Source organism: Hyla sarda, chromosome 6 (assembly GCF_029499605.1).
Source record: "Hyla sarda isolate aHylSar1 chromosome 6, aHylSar1.hap1, whole genome shotgun sequence".
Taxonomy (NCBI): Eukaryota; Metazoa; Chordata; class Amphibia; order Anura; family Hylidae; genus Hyla; species Hyla sarda.
Window position 1 is genome coordinate 40445399 of NC_079194.1, and position 18568 is coordinate 40463966.

The window sequence follows — 18568 nt, forward strand, 5'->3', positions numbered from 1 at the left end:
CAGATGGATTATTGTAGGTTCTGGAAGACTTAGAGTTGTGGATAGAAGACATTTCCCACAGTCTGTGGTTCTCCATAATTAATTTGCAGCACTCTTAGAATGTAAGGGCAACATGGATATTGGCTCAAGCACAGAGGGTGAGGAACCATTGACTCCTATGTTTAATGTATGCAAGACTGCAGCCAAGGACAAAGATAAAGTGAAGTCTGAAAGGAAGCAGCTGTTTCTGGGTGATTCAATCATAGGAAGTATGGCACTTAAGGAAACTGGTTTTGTGAGATGCCTCCCTGGTGCTACTGCTAGAAGAGATAGAAGACATATTCTTAATATTGTTAAGCAAGCAAAGCAGGAATGGAAAATTGATGTTTTTGTCCATCTAGGGACAAATGACCTGGCTTGCAAAGTTTCAGAGGTGAAGGAATCCTTTATCACACTTTGTAATGATGTACAGGATTTTGTACCCACTGTTTCATTTTCTGAAGTTCTGCCTGTGCATAACTAGGCAGAAGCACATTAAGAGTTAAACTTATGGCTTAGTAAATGGTTTCAAGAGCAATGATTTGGCTTTGTGCTTCATGATAGCTCTACTTGGAATAGAATGGAACTGTACAAAAAGGAGGATTGCATCTTTCTCTCAAAGGAACAAATGTGCTCAATGAATAATACCAAGAATTTGCTATGGAGTATGTAAGCTAAGAAGTGGGAGGGGGCGGGGAGGGGGGCAAAACAGTGAAAATCCATTAATCCAATTGCCCCCCAAAACAATGCCAGAACATGTCTATAGCACAGAGGTTAAGAAATGACAACTTCAGAGTCCTGTCTACAAATGCTCGCAGTTTAAGTAATAAAATCAATGAACTTGGGTCAATATTGGCATTTGAAAATGAAGATTTAGTGGCTGTTACTGAGACATGGTTTAATGAAAGTAATGACTGGGACATAACCATACCAGGGTACTCTTTATACAGAAGAGACAGAGAAGGCAAGAAAGGAGGAGTAGTGACCCTGTATGTGAAAGGTAGCATAAAATTTAACCTAATACAAGTTAATGAGGCCAACATAGAGTCAGTTTGGGTTACATTGCAGTTTGATAATCATGCAGTAACTCGTGTAGGTGTGATATATAGACCAACTGGCCAAGTTAAAGAATTAGATGATCTACTAGTTGAGAAAATAGCTAAAATGACAATGAAAGGAGAAGTTATCATTATGGGAGACTTCAATCTTCCGGATATATCTGTAAAATCAAAGGAGAAAAGATATTCTAAATTTCCTACTGGGATTATCTCTACAACAAGTGGTTGAGGAATCAACCCAGAGGTAGGCCATTTTGAATTTGGTATTCACAAATGGGGATTTGGTATATGATGTTATTGTAGGCGAAAGCTTGGGACCTAGTGATCACCAGTTAGTCTGGTTTAATATAAGAACAGTGAAGGAGTCACACCACACATAAACTAAAAATTTACAGTAGATTTTAGAAAAACAGACTTTTCAAAAATTAGATTAGTCATAAATGAGAACCCTGTCAGACTAGAACGGATTATAAGGAGTCCAGGAGAAATGGATATACTTAAAAGATGCATTATTGAAGGCAACAGAAAATTGCATTAGACCTGTCAGTAAAAGCAGAAAAAGGAAGAGACCACTGTGGTACCCAGCAGAAGTGGCATTTAGTAATAAAAAAAATTAAAATAAAATCTTAGGGCAAAGAAGATAGGGAAATCTACAAGATTATGCAGAAAGTGGTCAAGCAAGTTATAAGAACTTCTAAAGAGCAGGCAGAAGAAAAACTAGCTCAGTCTGTGAAAAAAGGGTATAAGACATTCTTCAGATATATAAATGAAAAAGGGATATTAAAACAAGAAATCACTGAATTAAAAACAAAGGAAGGTATGTAGAAGAGAATAAAGGGCTAGCCAACTGCCTTAATGAATACTTCTGTTCAGTTTTTACAGAAGACAAAGATGGAAAAAGACCTCCATTAGGGAGGAAGACTAATGAATTGTTTGATGCATGTGTCTTTACAGAGGAAGAGGTCCTACGTTTGCTGTCTAAAGTGAACACAAGTCACAGGGGCCTGATGGGATTCACCATAAATTTTTAAAAGAGCTTAGTGGCGAGCTAACAAAACCGTAACATTTTTTTAACCAATCACTGATAACAGGAGTTATACCAGAAGATTGGAAATTAGCAAATGTTATGCCCATTCACAAGAAAGGTAGTAGGGAGGAATCAAGCAACTATAGGCCAGTAAGTCTGACACCAATAGTGGGGAAATTAATAGCAACCCTACTAAAGGATAGGATTGTGGAACATCTAAAATCCCATGGATTGCAAGATTAAAAACAACATTGGTTTACTTCAGTGAGATCATGTCAAACAAATCTTATAGATTTTTTTGACTGAATGACTAAAATAATTGATGGCGGAGGGGCAGTAGACATCACTTATCTAGATTTTAGTAAGGCTTTTGACACTGTGCCACATAGAAGACTTATCAATATACTGCAGTCATTGAGCTTGGACTCCCATATTGTGGAGTGGATTAGACAGACAAAAGAGAGTTGTAGTCAATGGAGAAAATTCAGAGCAAGGTCTTGTCACCAGTGGGGACCTCAGGGATCTGTACTGGGAACAATTTTGTTTAGTATCTTCATTAGTGATATTGTAAAAGGTCTCGATGGTAAGGTATGTCTTTTTGCTGATGACACAAAGATATGTAACCGGGCAAACTAGAAAAATGGTCAGAACTCTGGCAACTGAAATTTAACGTGGATAAGTGCAAGATAGTGCATCTGGGGTGTAAAAACCCTCGGGCATAGGGGTAATTATTTCAGAAGACTTAAAGGTAGGAAGACAATGTAATAGAGCAGGAGGAAACACTAGCAGAATGCTGGGATGTGTAGGGAGAGGTATAAGCAGTAGAAAGAGAGAAGTGCTCATGCCACGTTACAGAACACTGGTGAGACCTCACTTGGAGTATTGTGTGCAGTACTGGAGGCCGTATCTCCAGAAGGATATAGATACTTTAGAGAGAGTTCAGAGAAGAGCTACTAAACTAGTACATGGATTGCAGGATAAAACTTACCAGGAAAGGTTAAAGGACCATAACATGTATAGCTTGGAAAAAAGAAGAGACAGAGGGGACATGATAGAGACTTTGAAATACATAAGGAGAATCAACACATAAAAGAGAACATATTTAACCCCTTAAGGACGGACCCCTTTTTTACTTCAATGACCAGGCTCTTTTTTTTTTATTTGACATGTATCTCTTTAAATGGTAATAACTTTAGAACACTTTTTCTGAGCAGAGCGATTCTGAGATAGTTTTTTCGTGACATGTTGTACTTTATATAAGTGGTGCATTTTTGTTAGCACATGCAGAATTTTTTGTGAAAAACTTCAAAATATTCTGGAAAAACTGGAAAATTTCTGGCATTCTTTTTATAGTGTGCACTGTGTGGTAAAAGTGATGTCATATTTATACTGTGGATCATTGCGATTATGGCTAGAGATGAGCGAATTTACAGTAAATTCGATTCGTCACAAACTTCTCGGCTCGGCAGTTGATGACTTATCCTGCGTCAAATTAGTTCAGCCTTCAGGTGCTCCGGTGGGCTGGAAAAGGTGGATACATTCCTAGGAAAGAGTCTCCTAGCACTGTATCCACGTTTTCCAGCCCACCGGAGCGCCTGAAAGCTGAACTAATTTATGCAGGAAAAGCCATCAACTGCCGAGCCGAGAAGTTCGTGACAAATCAAATTTACTGTAAATTCGCTCATCTCTAATTATGGCGATACCCATTTTATATAGCTTCCTTATGTTCTTTTTCCTTTTCTGAGCAAAATTATTTTTCTGCCATTCATTTTCCAACAGCCGTAACTTTTCTATCTTTCGTCCGACCCCATTGAGTAAGGGCTTTTTTTTTTTTTTTTTTTTGCGGGATGAGCTGTACTTTTTATTGGTGTAATTTTTGTGCTATGTGCTACCTTTTGTTCTTTTTATTTCTGCTATTTGTACCAAAATTTGCGAATTTTGCGCTTTTTTAATTTTTTTTTTTTTACGGCGTTCACCGTGTGGGATAATTTACAGTATAGTTTTATAGTACACGTCATTACGGACGTGGCAATACCAATTATGTATATGATTTGTGTTTTTGATCTTTTTTGGCGATAATAGAGGGCTTTTATTGGGAAAGGGGCATTTAAAAAAAAAATTTTTACACTTCATACTTTTATTGAAGATCTTTTTATTTTATTTTTTTACACTTTTTATAGGTTATACAATGCTGCAATACATTTGTACTGCAGCACAGTATGACCTGATGAACTGCACACTGTACAGCCTGTGGGATCCAGCCTCTTGCTGGATCTCACAGGCTTCCATAGCAGGCATACAGGAGGTCAAGATCTGACCTCCTGCTGCCATAGCAACCAACGGCAACCTGCGATCGCATCGCGGTGCCGCCGTTGGAGAACAGGGGGAGAGCGCTCCCCCTGTCAACACCATAGATGCCGTGATCAGGATTGATCACGGCATCTAGGGGGTTAATTCTGCCTGGACCGACGCGATAGCGGCTCCGGTAGCTGCGGCGGGACTCCCGTGGCAGTGCAGGAGATCGCTATGACGTATGCATACGTCCAAATTCGCAAACTTGTCAGATGATTAGATGTCTGCATACGTCCTAGGGGGAAGGGGTTAAAAAAAAAACTACTACCACAAGAGGTCTTTTCATAAGCCATAATTTCTATTAAAAAGAGGTAAACATTTTTATGACGTATGTTAGAAAGGTTAATGGTTTGCCAAGATGTATAAGATGTAAAAAGTTTTTGATTCTGACAGTGCCCATTTAACCCCTTAACAACAAAGGACATATATTTACGTTCTCCGCCGGCTCCCGCGATAAACGTCTGAGACCCGTGGCTAATATAGGACATCACGGATCACTGTATTAACCCTTCAGACGCGGCGATCAAAGCTGACCGCTGCGTCTGAAGCGAAAGTGAAAGTATCCTGGCTGCTCAGTCGGGCTGTTCGGGACTGTCGCAGTGAAATTGCGGCATCCTGAACAGCATACAGGACACCGGGAGGGCCCTTACCTGCCTCCTCGGTGTCCGATTTGCGAATGGCTGCTCCGTGCCTGAGACCAGGCAGAAGCAGTCAAGCGCCGATAAAACTGATCACAGGCGTGTTAATACATGCAGTGATCAGTGTGTTATAGGTCCCTATGGGAGCTATAACACTGCAAAAAAAAAGTAAGAAAAAAGTGTTAATAAAGATCTTTAACCTCTTCCCTAATAAAAGTTTGAATCACCCCCCTTTTCCCATTCAAAAAATAAAACAGTGTAAATAAAAGTAAAAATAAACATATGTGGTATTGCCCCGTGCGTAAATGTCCGAACTATAAAAATATAATGTTAATTAAACCGCACGGTCAATGGCGTACATGTAAAAAAAATTCCAAAGTCCAAAAAAGCTTATTTTTGGTCACTTTTTATACCATTAAAACATTTATGAAAAGTGATCAAAAAGTCAGATCAAAACAAAAAGGGTAGTGATAAAAACTTCAGATCACGGTGCAAAAAATTAGCCCTCGTACTGCCCTGTACGTGGAAAAATAAAAAAGTTATAAGGGTCAGAAGAGGACATTTTTAAACATATAAATTTTCCTGCATGTAGTTATGATTTTTTCCAGAAGTATGACAAAACTAAACTTCTATAATTAGAGTATCATATTAACCGTATGGACCTACAGAATAAGGGTAATGTGTCATTTTTACCGAAATATGCACTAATGTCACTGCAAAGTAGAATTTGTGATGCAAATAATAAGCCATAATATGGATTTTTAGATGGAAAATTGAAAGGGTTATGATTTTTAAAAGGTAAGGAGGAAAAAACAAAAATGCAAAAACTGAAAAACCCTTCATCCTTAAGGGGTTAAACATGCAAATTAGCTCTCCTCCCGATTAAAGAAAAATCTCTCTCTACTGCTAACCTGTAAGTCAATGTCCAGCTAGTTAACCACTTAAGAACACAGCCCATTTTTTATTTGAGTTTTTGTTTTTCCCCTATGTCTTTAAAGAAACATGACTTTTTTATTTTTCTATCCACAGGACGACCTGAGGGCTTGTTTTTTTGCACAACCAATTTTGAAATGACACCTTTTATATTACCATAAAAAGTAAAGTGAAACAGAAAAAAAATATTTAAAAAAGAAAATCCACAATTTAGCATCTTTTAACCCCTTAAGGACCCAGCCTATTTTCACCTTAACCCCTTAAGGACTCAGGATTTTTCTGTTTTTGCATTTTAATGTTTTTCTCCTCACCTTCTAAAAATCATAACACTTTAAATGTTGTACCTAAAATGCCATATTATGGCTTATTTTTTGCGCCACCAATTCTAATTTTTTCAGGGACCAGTTCAGTTCTGAAGTGGATTTAAAGGGCCTTCTTATTAGAAACACCCCATGAATAACCTCATTAAAAAAACTGCACCCCTCAAAGTATTCAAAATGACATTCAGAAAGTTTATTTACCATTTAGGTGTTTCACAGGAATAGCAGAAAAGTGAAGGAGAAAATTCAAAATCTTCATTTTTTACACAACTTTTCTCTCTAAAAGCCCAATGGCGCTCTTTTGAGCATTGAAGTTCAACCGCAGAGCACTTTACATCGACATATGGGGTATGTTCTTACTTAGAAGAAATGGGGTTACAAATTTTGGGAGGGCTTTTTCTTATTTTCCCTTGTGAAAATAAAAAATTAGGGTAACAGCAGCATTTTAGAAAACATTTTATTTTCATTTTCCCATCCAACTTTAACTAAAATTTGTCAAAAACCTGTGAGGTGTTAAGGCTCACTATACCCCTTGTTACGTTCCATGAGGGGTGTTGTTTCCAAAATGGGGTCAAACGTGGGTATTTATTTTTTTTGCGTTTATGTCAGACCCATTTTTTTTATTTTTACAAGGAGTAAAAGGAGGAAAAGCCCCACAAAATTTGTAACCCCACTTCTCTTGAATAAGGAAATATCTCATATGTGAATGTAAAGTGTTCGGTGGGTGCATTAGAGGGCTCAGAAGAGAAGGAGCGACAATGGGGTTTTGGAAAGTGAATTTTGCTGAAATGTTTTTTTTGGGGGGGCAGGTCAAATTTAGGAAGCCCCTATGGTGCCATAACAGCAAAAAAAAAAAAAACACATGGCATACTATTTTGGAAACTACACCCCTCAAGACACATAACAAGGGGTACAGTGAGCCTTAAAACCCCACAGGTGTTTGACGACTTTTCAATAAAGTCGGATGTGTAAATGAAAAAAAAATATTTTTTTTTTCACAAAAATGCTATTTTTTTCCCCAAATTTTACATTTTTACAAGGAGTTATAGGGGAAAATGCCCCACAAAATCTGTAGCCTCATTTCTTCTGAGTATGGAAATACCCCAAGTGCTCTGCTGGTGCACTACAATGCTCAGGTGATAAGGAGCACCAATGAGCTTTTGGAGAGAGAAGTCGAGGGCCATGTGCGTTTACAAAGCCTCCTGTGGTGCCAGATCAGTGGACCTATCCCCCACATGTGACCCATTTTGGAAACTACACCCCTCACAGAATTTAATAAGGGATGCAGTGAGCATTTACACCCCACTGGCATTTGACAGATCTTTGGAACAGTGGACCGTGCAAACTAAAAATTACATTTTTTATTTTCATGGACCACTGTTCCAAATTTTCTCTCCAAAAGCCCAATGGCGTTCCTTCTCTTCTGAGCATTGTAGTTCGACCGCAGAGCACTTTACATCAACTAAGAAATGGGGTTACAAATTTTGGGAGGGCTTTTTTTTTGAGTAACACCAGCATTTTAGTAACTTTTTTTTTTTTCATTTCCCCATCCAACTTTAACTAAAATTTGTCAAAAACCTGTGGGGTGTAAAGGCTCACTATACCCCTTGTTACGTTCCATGGGGGTCTAGTTTCCAAAATGGGGTCACACGTGGGTATTTCTGCTGTAAAATCAGCCACCCCTGTGCAAATCACCCATTTCGACCTCAAATGTACATAGTGCGCTCTCACTCCTGAGCCCTGTTGTGAGTCTGCAGAGGATTTTATGTCCAAATATGGCGTATTTGTGTTACAAATTTTGGGGGTCTTTTTTCCCTCTTACCTCTTGTGGAAATACCCCTTATGTAGCACTAAACTGTTTCCTTGAAATACAACAAGGCTCTTTGAAATACAACAAGTGAGAGAGTGCCATGCGCATTTGAGGACTAAATTAGGGATTGAATAGGGGTGGACATAGGGGTATTCTACGCCAGTGATTCCCAAACAGGGTGCCTCCAGCTGTTGCTAATCTCCCAGCATGCCTGGACAGTCAGCGGCTGTCCAGAAATGCTGAGAGTTGTTGTTTTGCAACAGCTGGAGGCTCCGTTCTGGAAACACTGCTGTACGATATGATTTTCATTTTTATTGGGGGGACAGTGTAAGGGGTGTATATGTAGTGCTTTACCCTTTATTATGTGTTAGTGTAGTGTAGTGTTTTTAAGGGTACATTTACATGGGCGGGTTTATGGTGAGTTTGCCGCTAGTAGTTCGCGCTGCAAACTTGAAGCGGGAAACTCACTGTAAACCCGCCCATGTGAATGTACCCTGTATGTTCACATGGGGGGGGGGAAGCCTCCAGCTGTTGCAAAACTACAACTCCCAGCATGCACTGACAGACCGTGCATGATGGGAGTTGTACTTTTGTAACCCGGCATCCCGATCCGGTCTCCGCCCGGTGAGCAGCTGGGAACGGAATTCCCATGGACATACAGGTACGCCCTGGATCCTTAAGTACCAGGGAGCCAGGGTGTACCCGTATGCCCTAGGTCCTTAAGGGGTTAAGGGGGTTTCATTTTTACACAGCATCTTTATTCTGAGGGTCCATATAATTAAAACAATGTAGAATTTATATATTTTGTATGTCAATTTATATATCAATTTTTTTGTAACAAAATTGCCCAATTCTAACCCCTTAACTTTTATACTTTTCACTTTACCACATTGTTTCAGGGCTTATGTTTTTTCACCATGATCTTAAAGTGTACCCGTCAGATCCAGCAAAACAATTTTTTTTAAATATATCACTCAGTACCTAATCCTGACCATGTACATGTCATTTTTATGTGTCTAGCACCTTTATTTGTTTTTTTATTACACTTTTAATTTAGCTCACTAGTCTGAATTCCTCTCAAAGGGAGGGGGTGTGGCCTCACTCCGCCCCCTCCCTCAGTATGCTGTCTGCTCACATCTCCCCTAGCATTAGCAAAACTACAACTCCCAGCTTGTCCTCACTGACAGTAGCGGAACACAAGATGACAGTGGGAGGATTTTTCCTCCAGCTGTGAACCCTGTGCTCACAGCTGTCAATCCAGGAAGTGTGTCCATGATGTATGTGATGATGCATGGACACAGCAGGACTAGTATGTGTCCAAGCAGGCAGTTTTTTGACTGGCTTTTTCATTATGAAATACTGAAAATGTTCTAATGAAAACAATTGCAAAACCTATTGGTTATACATGCTTTACAACATATCAAAAGTTTTTGTTTCTGACAGTGCCCATTTAAGTTTTTATCCGTATTTTTGTTTAGATGAGACTTTTTGATGACTTTTATTCATTTTTTTCTGATACATGATGTGATCAAAAAGGCCTTTTAGCCCCAAATAACCCAACACACATGTACTGATAAATTTTAATTTTGAAACATCATATTGTGTTAATGTGAAAAAAGTCATAACATAAAAGCGATTTGAACGTAAATCATAGAGTTGTGTCAATTACGTGGAGTAATTATGGACAGATTAGGCTGCATCATAGAATGAACACCAGTGTCTACATATCAAATTGATGCTGTCAAAACAAATGTGGAACTATGACATTGACTGTGCAGAGGGTAAACAAGGATGAGAGACAGGAGGACACAAAGGTGAGGGAAGATGACAGCATCTGAGGTGATATATCCTGAACAAGGGACCAAACAGCAGCGACAGAGCCAAGGGTGAAATGAAGATGAAAGACACTATCTTTTATGGATTTCTCTGCATTCCATTATATACTCTCCGCTGTCTCTGTGGCGAAGAGTATATGTATCACCTACAACAACAAAGTCACCAAAACTCACTTGTGATATTGCCTGTTTATTACTCTTTGATCTGCCGGACCTGTTCTTTTCATGGATCCATTTAACTAGTTGTATTATGGATCTGTGCTTCATGAATCCATAAACTGAAGGTAAATATACCTATGGGATCATATTTTACCTCTATATACATCCATTGTGGTATTATTCTTCAAGACAGGGACATGCACAGAGGGAGTACCTAAAAAGTACCAGACAAATCCAACAAAAAAAAAATAATAATTGCTCAGTATCTAATCCTTATCAGGCTTATACTTAGACCCATATTATTTATGAGTCTACCATCTATATTTCTCTCACAAATATATTATTTTTGTTGCTCAACTGGTTTGTTATTATGTGCTTTGGAGCGGGCATGTCCTCACTCTGCACTTCCTCCCTGAGTCTTATGTGCTGTGCTAGTTCTCTTCATCCAATTATTGCAGGCTGCTCTGTAACCCCCTCCTCTCTATTTTTATGATGCTGTCTGATAGGACAGGAGTGAGCACAGAAGAGTGCTAGTCCCACCCTTACTTATTAGACTAATAAAGATACTGCAGTCGGAAAGGATTATGTTCTGAATGGTATAGGGACCCCTTGTAGTGTTGTGTTTTTTTTTTTTTTTTTTTTTTCAAGTAATGCTAAGTAATAAGCTCTTTGTTTCCAGGACTGGACACATGATGTTTCCTACTCTGGACAGTTCCTAAAATGGACAGAGATGTCAGCAGAGAGCACTGTGCTCATGATGTCGGCAGAGAACACTGTGTTCCCAAAAGAAAATAATTTCCTCTGTAGTATTCAGCAGCTAATAAGTACTGGAATGATTAAGATTTTTTAATTAAGATTAAGAACAAGAGATCAACAAAGGATATTCACTGATAGATGAGCACCATCACATGGATCAAATTGGCAAAATCCCTAAAGGGAACCTGATGCAACCAATTTCCCTCAATGAACACAAGCAGATAGTCCAGAACAGCACTGATATGATAACTCCCAGTATTCAAAGGCTAGATGACCAAAGATAGTTCACAATGCCACCTAGATGGTGCATAACTTTAGATACAGGGCAGATAAAGTCAGTCCACCATAAGCTGTCACTAGTGGAATACTAATCCCCAGTCCAGCATTTCACGAGACGATAATCTGTTCCACGGCTTACAATCCACGCCGCAGATGCTTATGCTTGTTCTCCCATCAATGACAAGAATGAAAGGAAATTGTTCCGCAAAATGATTGTAGCGCATCAGTCTTCTGTTCATTTTACATGGGTCTTCCAAACATTGTCAAGCTCAGAGCTATATAGGATGAATGGAGTGCTGGCAGTGCTCACACATTCACTGAGGGGACATTTTTCCGTCCTTCGGTGGGGGTTCTGTGGATAGTTGCTAACTTTTGGAGATGGAAGGGACCCTCTGGGCTTCCAAAGAGTTATGGTCTGTCTGGAAGTGCCCTACGGTGTCTGGTACAAACATGCCATGTTGTGAGCTGTGGCCTTCATGTATCAGGCTTGGTTTCCAAATACTTCCCACCAATGCTCGATTTGATTGAAATCTGGGAAATGAGTAAGGCTAGAGAGCAACTTGAACTCTTTGTCATGATCCTCAATCCTGCAGTGCAGTCTAGAGCATTATCACGTAAAAAAGGGTCACTGCCAATAGGTAGTACCACTGCTGTGGTTATGGAGGGTACTTGGTCTCCAATAATGTTTAGGCAAGATGTACAAGTGACATTCCTATTATTACTAGGTCTTAAGGTTTCCCAGGAGAACATTGCCAAGAACATCACATTGATCCATCTGGCTTGTCTTCTGCCCACAATCCCTTCTGAGAAATTTCCATAGGCAAATGACTCATACACACCAGGTGTGACACCATACACACCATGTGTTTTATGAGACCAAGCCAACCACTTCCACTGGTGCTTTTGTAGTGAATAGAGATCAGACTGGTCACAAACAGTCTGTGCGGCCCCCATTTACAGTGATCCCTCATCTAACAAATGGCTTCAGGTTACAATATTTTCAACATATATATTGTTTTTTCCTGGCCCATTGTACCTTGAAACCAGAATCACCAAACAATGCTACAAAACAGTCCAGATCTGTGAAACGTGTCAATGGCTGGGAGAACTGACCAATCAGAATGAACATTTCACTGGTAAAACTCCTGTATTACTGAAGCATATGCACTGACTGGCTGTCTGGTAATGCCCCATACAGTACGGGGAGGTATTTCCTGTTCTGTACTATTCTTTACCTTTGCCAGGGTTAGCTGCTCCTTTGGACACCAGGTGAGGGCGGCTCCATTTTACTTTTTTGTGACATTGCGTGTACTGTACAGGACCCTGAAGAAGCTCCTGTCCTCTACATAGACAGTGATTTACAGCTTCCAGCAGATTTTTCTTCCTGGTATATGTAAGGACTTGCTTTATCTATATTAGCTATCCACTTATTTTTCTTTAATCCTCACTTTTTTCATATTTCCGAATGACATTTTGGGATTTCAGAACCAATTACCAGGTTTCCATAGAATAATGTTCTCAACATACAATGATCGTCCTAGAAACAATAAATATTGGAACATGAGGGACCACTATACTTTATTGTGTGCAAATTGTGCTACAATAGCTCTTTTGTGGGATTGAACTGTCTTCATCACCCATTCACAAGGCTTTGTTGCCCATGACCCTGACAGTTCAATGGTTTTCATTCTTTGAACCACTTTTGAAACATGGGAAAAAAATTGATTTCTGGTGCAAGACTATTATAAAAATGTAATAATGTGGATCAAAAATGATGTGCAGTTACCATAAATATCACAGTCCACATAGAGAAAATGCATTCCCGGCACTATCACCTTCAGAAATAAATTGCTGTCCGTGTATGCGAAAGACACAAAATTTCTCTTGCTGTGTATAACTGTACTTTACTAAAATAGATTAAGTGGTGCTACTTATCTGAACATAGGCTTATCAGAATCTATTCACCATAGAAATAATAATGGAGCACCCACCCAAAATTTCGTGAAGCTTGTGGGTACTTCTTTATTCATAAATTTTTCACACAGGGCAAGCAGTTCTTACAGGAGAGCAGACAGATGGAATGCGGGGCTTCTCAGGACATCACAAGGCGATGGTCCGTATTGTGCGGTCTGCGCTTCATCAGGCCCCAGTGCACTGGGGCCTTACGAAGCGCAGACCACACAATACGGACCGTCGTCCAGTGTGATGTCCTGAGAACCCCCCGCATTCCATATTTCTGGCCTGCAGAGAGCCTCAATAGGGGTGTAGAACACTTTGCCCTACTGTAACACGCAAAAGGTTTGTGCTGGGTTAATTAAACAATTCTGGTATTCAGTATGACATGCAGATTAGAAGCATTGCTATTAGAATCACTATCACAAAGCAGTACAATGACAGAGCCTGGAGGTGGCATCATAATGAGGAGACCATATAGTGGCTGAATGACACAGCCTGGAGGTAACATCAGCATGAGGAGACCATATAGTGGCTGAATGGCACAGCCTGGAGTTGGCGGCAGCATAAGGAGAACATATAGTGGCTGAATGACACAGCGTGGAGGTGGTGGCAGTAGGAGGACAACATATAGTGGTTGACTGACACAGCGTGGAGGTGGCAGCAGCATGAAGAGACCATATAGTGGCTGAATGACACAGCGTGGAGGTGGCAGCAGCATGAGGAGACCACATAGTGGCTGAATGACATAGCCTGGAGTTGGCGGCAGCATGAGGAGACCATACAGTGGCTAAATGACACTTTGCCTTGTCCTAACACACATAGGGAGTGTGCTGTGTTAGTGAAATAATACTGTTATTCAGTTTGACATACAGATTACATGCAACACTATTGGAATCACTGCCGCAGAGCATCTGGATGTGGCAACAGGGAGACCAAATGGCATAAAAATTGAAGAGAATAAAGATATTTTTTACGCAATTTTTAATTTATTTAATTTGAATTTATTTACCTTTTAGAGTATCCATTCTGGTGAGCATCGAGCTGGCGGTCCTCTGCAAGGCGAGATACCACCTGTTCCAGCCTCTGGATCTCAGCACCCCCCTGACTGTGAAAGTGTGAATGTTTCATTTAATCAATCATAGTTCATTGTTATCACTCCAATCTGTTTCATTGGATTCTTGTGGTAATTCCACAGGTAATATATGACGTCGACGACCATAGGGCCTCAGTCTTGAAAAGATGACATTGATTTTTTTTATTTTATTTAAATTTAAGATTTATATTAGATTCCCAAGTTTAATGTCCTGGCGTTTACTTTGAACTAATACTGTATGACCACAAAACCCAATCTACCAAGGAGTCAGCTGGCGGCACAATGACAGAACCTAGAGGGGGAAGCAGCCCTACGAGACCATAGAGCCTCACAATAGAAAATATTAAGGATATTTTGTAAAATTTGAATTGAAGATTTTAGATACATGAACATTTTAAAGTTTAATCTAAGGTGCCAAACGCATAAGAAGACGATATGGTGGCACAATGACAGAGCCTGGAGGTGGTAGCAGCATGATGAGACCATAGGGCCTCACAATCCCTAAGATTAAAAGATAAATTTTCTAATTTTAATTGAAGATTTATGGTAGCTAGTGCTACCATAAAAATTATAAGGTAATGTTCCAGCAGCATGAGGCGATCATATGGCGGGAAAAAGACACAGCCTGGAGGTTGCACCAGCATGAAGAGACCAAAATGTGGCAGAATGATGAAAGCTGGAGGTGGCAGCAGCAAGAGTAGACCATATGGGGACAGAATGACAGAGCCTGGAGGTGGCATCAGTCTGACCAGACCAATTTAAAAGATTAAACATATATATTTTTAAAAACTGCCACACTGTAGAGCAGCCTATTCCCCCCCCCCCCCCCCGTTCCACTAGGCTGCCGGGAAGCAGGTGGTCTACCCGGGACACGTTTGGCTCCAGAATTCCCACTGCTGCCACCATGCTGACTCCCAACCATGCTACCAACTTGCTGACTCAACTGCTGCCTCACGGTCAACCTGCCACCCTCTTTTCATGATGATGAAGCCCCTTCTGCACCCGGCTCCCAAGTGCAATCGGCTTCATCATCATTGAGTTGTGTCAGCACGTCACTGATGTCCTCCTCAGGTTCCTCAACAGTGTCTGCTTCAGGAGCCTAAACTCTCCCAACACAGCCTACCATGCCACTCTCCTCTTAACTACTTGCCAGCCTAACGAAGCAAGCGGAGGAAATCTCCTCCACTTCTTGGCTGGGCTGCTGAATGTCCTCTAGTAGATCGTTCTGACAAAAAAGTAGAGCTGATCCCACAGCATAGAAAACTTCCATGGGGGTAGGAATAGCATAGAACAGAGGCAATGGGAGGACAGGGACTGCTCCCGGGCTATTCCAACTGATGGTTGCGTGGTTTCCCGGTACCGTATTACATACGTTACCTTGTGGTGAGGTCCCCAAAGTTAGAGTCCCTAGGAACAGTGGGGGTCCTCTTCCTTAGTTAACCCTTCGTCACGCCTCAGTTAGCTAGAATTTATGTAAATATAAATGTAAAGATGTATATTTAATATTCCTACCTTGTTCGTGTTGCAGGACCTGCGGGTCATGTGACCGGGTTATAGAACTCTATGGTTTTGCTAAAGGATCTTTGGTGGTTCTAGTCAGGTGATCTTCCACAATCCTATGTAACGGTGAGTGACAGCTGATATGGACCAATCCACAACAGCCAGCCCCTACCCATATAAGGGAGCTGCACCATTTTATCTCTCTCTTGGGTTGCTGACTCTGGACGAGGTAGGACTTCCGCAGCTTTCAAGACAATTTCCAGGCCAAAGCCTTGCGGCCTAGGCTTGCGCTAGAGATGGATAGTTCTTACAAATCCCCGATATCTCCGCAAGACCTCTGGACCTAATCTAACCCCTAAATCCAGCGGATCTATGCAAGTACAATCCTCCTAATCTTAAGAGAACTTTCCGCTCCTAAGCAACTGTCAGTCACTGCTGTGCTGTCTATATAGACTCTGTTATCTGGACTGTTACCGATACTACATGTACAGAAAATCTTCAGTGAGGTTCCTGCAAGTTTTAAGTTCAGCAATGCTGTGGACAATCCATTTATTTTACACTCACCTATCGCTCTTGGGAAGGGAGTTCTAACCTTCACCCTGGCATCACGAGTGACAAGGGTTAACAACGCCCTTTATTATATTAAACAGCAACACCCCAACTACCCTACACCTCCACAAGGCTTTCCACACAGTGCTTCACCACAAAGCCTTTTTGGTGTCTGACGAACAGGATTCGGGTGTGTGCCTGCTGCTGTTGCCACTAGTGAAAGTTTACTCCCCCCTATATAAGATACTGTGTTTATGCAAGTGACTGTGTTTGATGTACAAGAGTGGCGCGTGTGGCGAACGTTACAAGGGGGCCACGCGAAAAGTAAGGGGGGAGGCGAAGAGTACAGCGGAGCTGCAATATGCGTTGAAAAGAGTTAAAACCGGCGCAAGGCCTTCCCGCGCGCGGGATCCAGAAACTCCGTCCACCGAAGTCAGCGGTGTGGCGGCGGCTATCTTGTCGGAGCCTAAATTCGAGGACATACAGATCCAAGCTTCATTTAAAGGGCCAGCACACTCAATAAAAGAATGTCAGAGCCTGCAACACCATCACCGCCACTTGACCAAAAGGAAGGTGGTGCTCCTGGGACCCCGTCAATGAGGTCCCCACTGCAAGTCAGAAGAAGGCTGCCACGCACACTGATGCTGCCTGACCGACAACAACGGCGTCCTCCTGCGACACCAACGGCAAGACCTTCACCCCGAGCAAGTCCGGATCCACCTTCATCCCCAGCTGTTCCCTACATGTTGGGAGCCCCTGTTGCTGCACCTGTCTTCCTGGGAAACCTCGTTTTTCCCACGTACAGCGGAGATCCCTTCACGTTGAGAGACTTTAGGGAGAAGATTTAAAGCATCTTCGGGTTTTATGCACTTCCTCCTCATCAGCAGGTACATTTGCTTTTAGGACAGCTTCAGGGACCTGCCTTGGAGGAGCTCCGCACCTGGCCAGCGACTGACAAAGCCACAGTGGAACAGATTTTCGAGGGACTCTCTCAAGTGTTTGAAACCCATTCCCCCTCTGAGGTACGCCTCAGACTATATGTGCGACGTCAGAAACCAGGTGAGACTCTTAGAGCATATGCGGTAGCTTTGCAGAATGCATTAGAGGCTGTGTAGAAGCTGGAGTGCATCACACCCGATCAGTGTAACCGAGTGCTGATGGACTGATTCATAGAGGGGGCACAGAATAAATGGGACATGGCCCAACTTAGGATGTTAGCTGTGCAAAATCCTGACATGGCCTTCCCAGCTTTTAAGAGACTAGCGGTTAAGGTGATTGAATCTGGACCCTAGGCAGAGGAAGCTAGTGTCCCTGCTGCAGAATCCCCAGGGCCCTCACCCCAGTTACCTGTCCCTTCTCGGACTGCCCTGGCAACACCTTCCCCTAGCCCTTGGACAGCTGATTTACAGGACATTGAACAGTTAGCCCAGGCATTTAAAGAAATGGCCGTCCGGCCCAATCCCCCTAGACCTGCGACACTCCCACCTAGGAAACCTGACCCCCGCCCAGCCAATCCACCTGATACCCCTCCTGTGAGACTGCCTGGGAGTCAGAGACCTGTTTGTAGTTATTGTAACAAGAATGGACACTGGAAGAGCCAATGCTGGGCTTTAGCTGCTGATGGTCCAGAACCAACCGGCATCAAGAAAGGACTGTCTATGTATGTTGCTCCTTGTCCTTATGTACAGGTGATAGTTTAGGGGACCCGGTTGCAAGCTTTAATAGATACTGGGTCTCAGGTGTCTACTATTCCTCAGGGAGTTTTCTATAAGTATTGGGGTCCAGAAAGGTTATGTGAGCCTAAGGAGGCGGAGTTTAGAGTGATTGCAGGGAGCGGGAAACCAGTACCCAGGCATGGCTACTGGGAGCCCTCGGTGCAGGTGGGAGAGCATGTTTTAGAAGGGCAGGGCGTAATTGTCACCAGTGTTAGAGATGAAGGGGCAGCTGACTTCATTTTAGGCATGAACATCATGAGGCACTGTTTTGATGACATTGTTAATTCATTGCATGCATCTCTCTCTCACATGTCACCTCCAGGCGGGTGAGCCGTGCAACACCATGTTAAGGTACTCCAAACAGAACAGAAGTTTGTGAATCATCAGGGAGAAATCTGTCGAGTCAGGATCCAGGACATACGTGCTATTGTCCTACAGCCTCAGGCAGAAACAGTTGTTTGGTGCTGTGCCCGTCCTGGGGTGAAGAATTGGGATTACCAAGCACTCTTATAGCCCATCATACTGGATGACTACCCCTTGGTGCGAGCGGCTAGAAGTCTGGTGACAGTC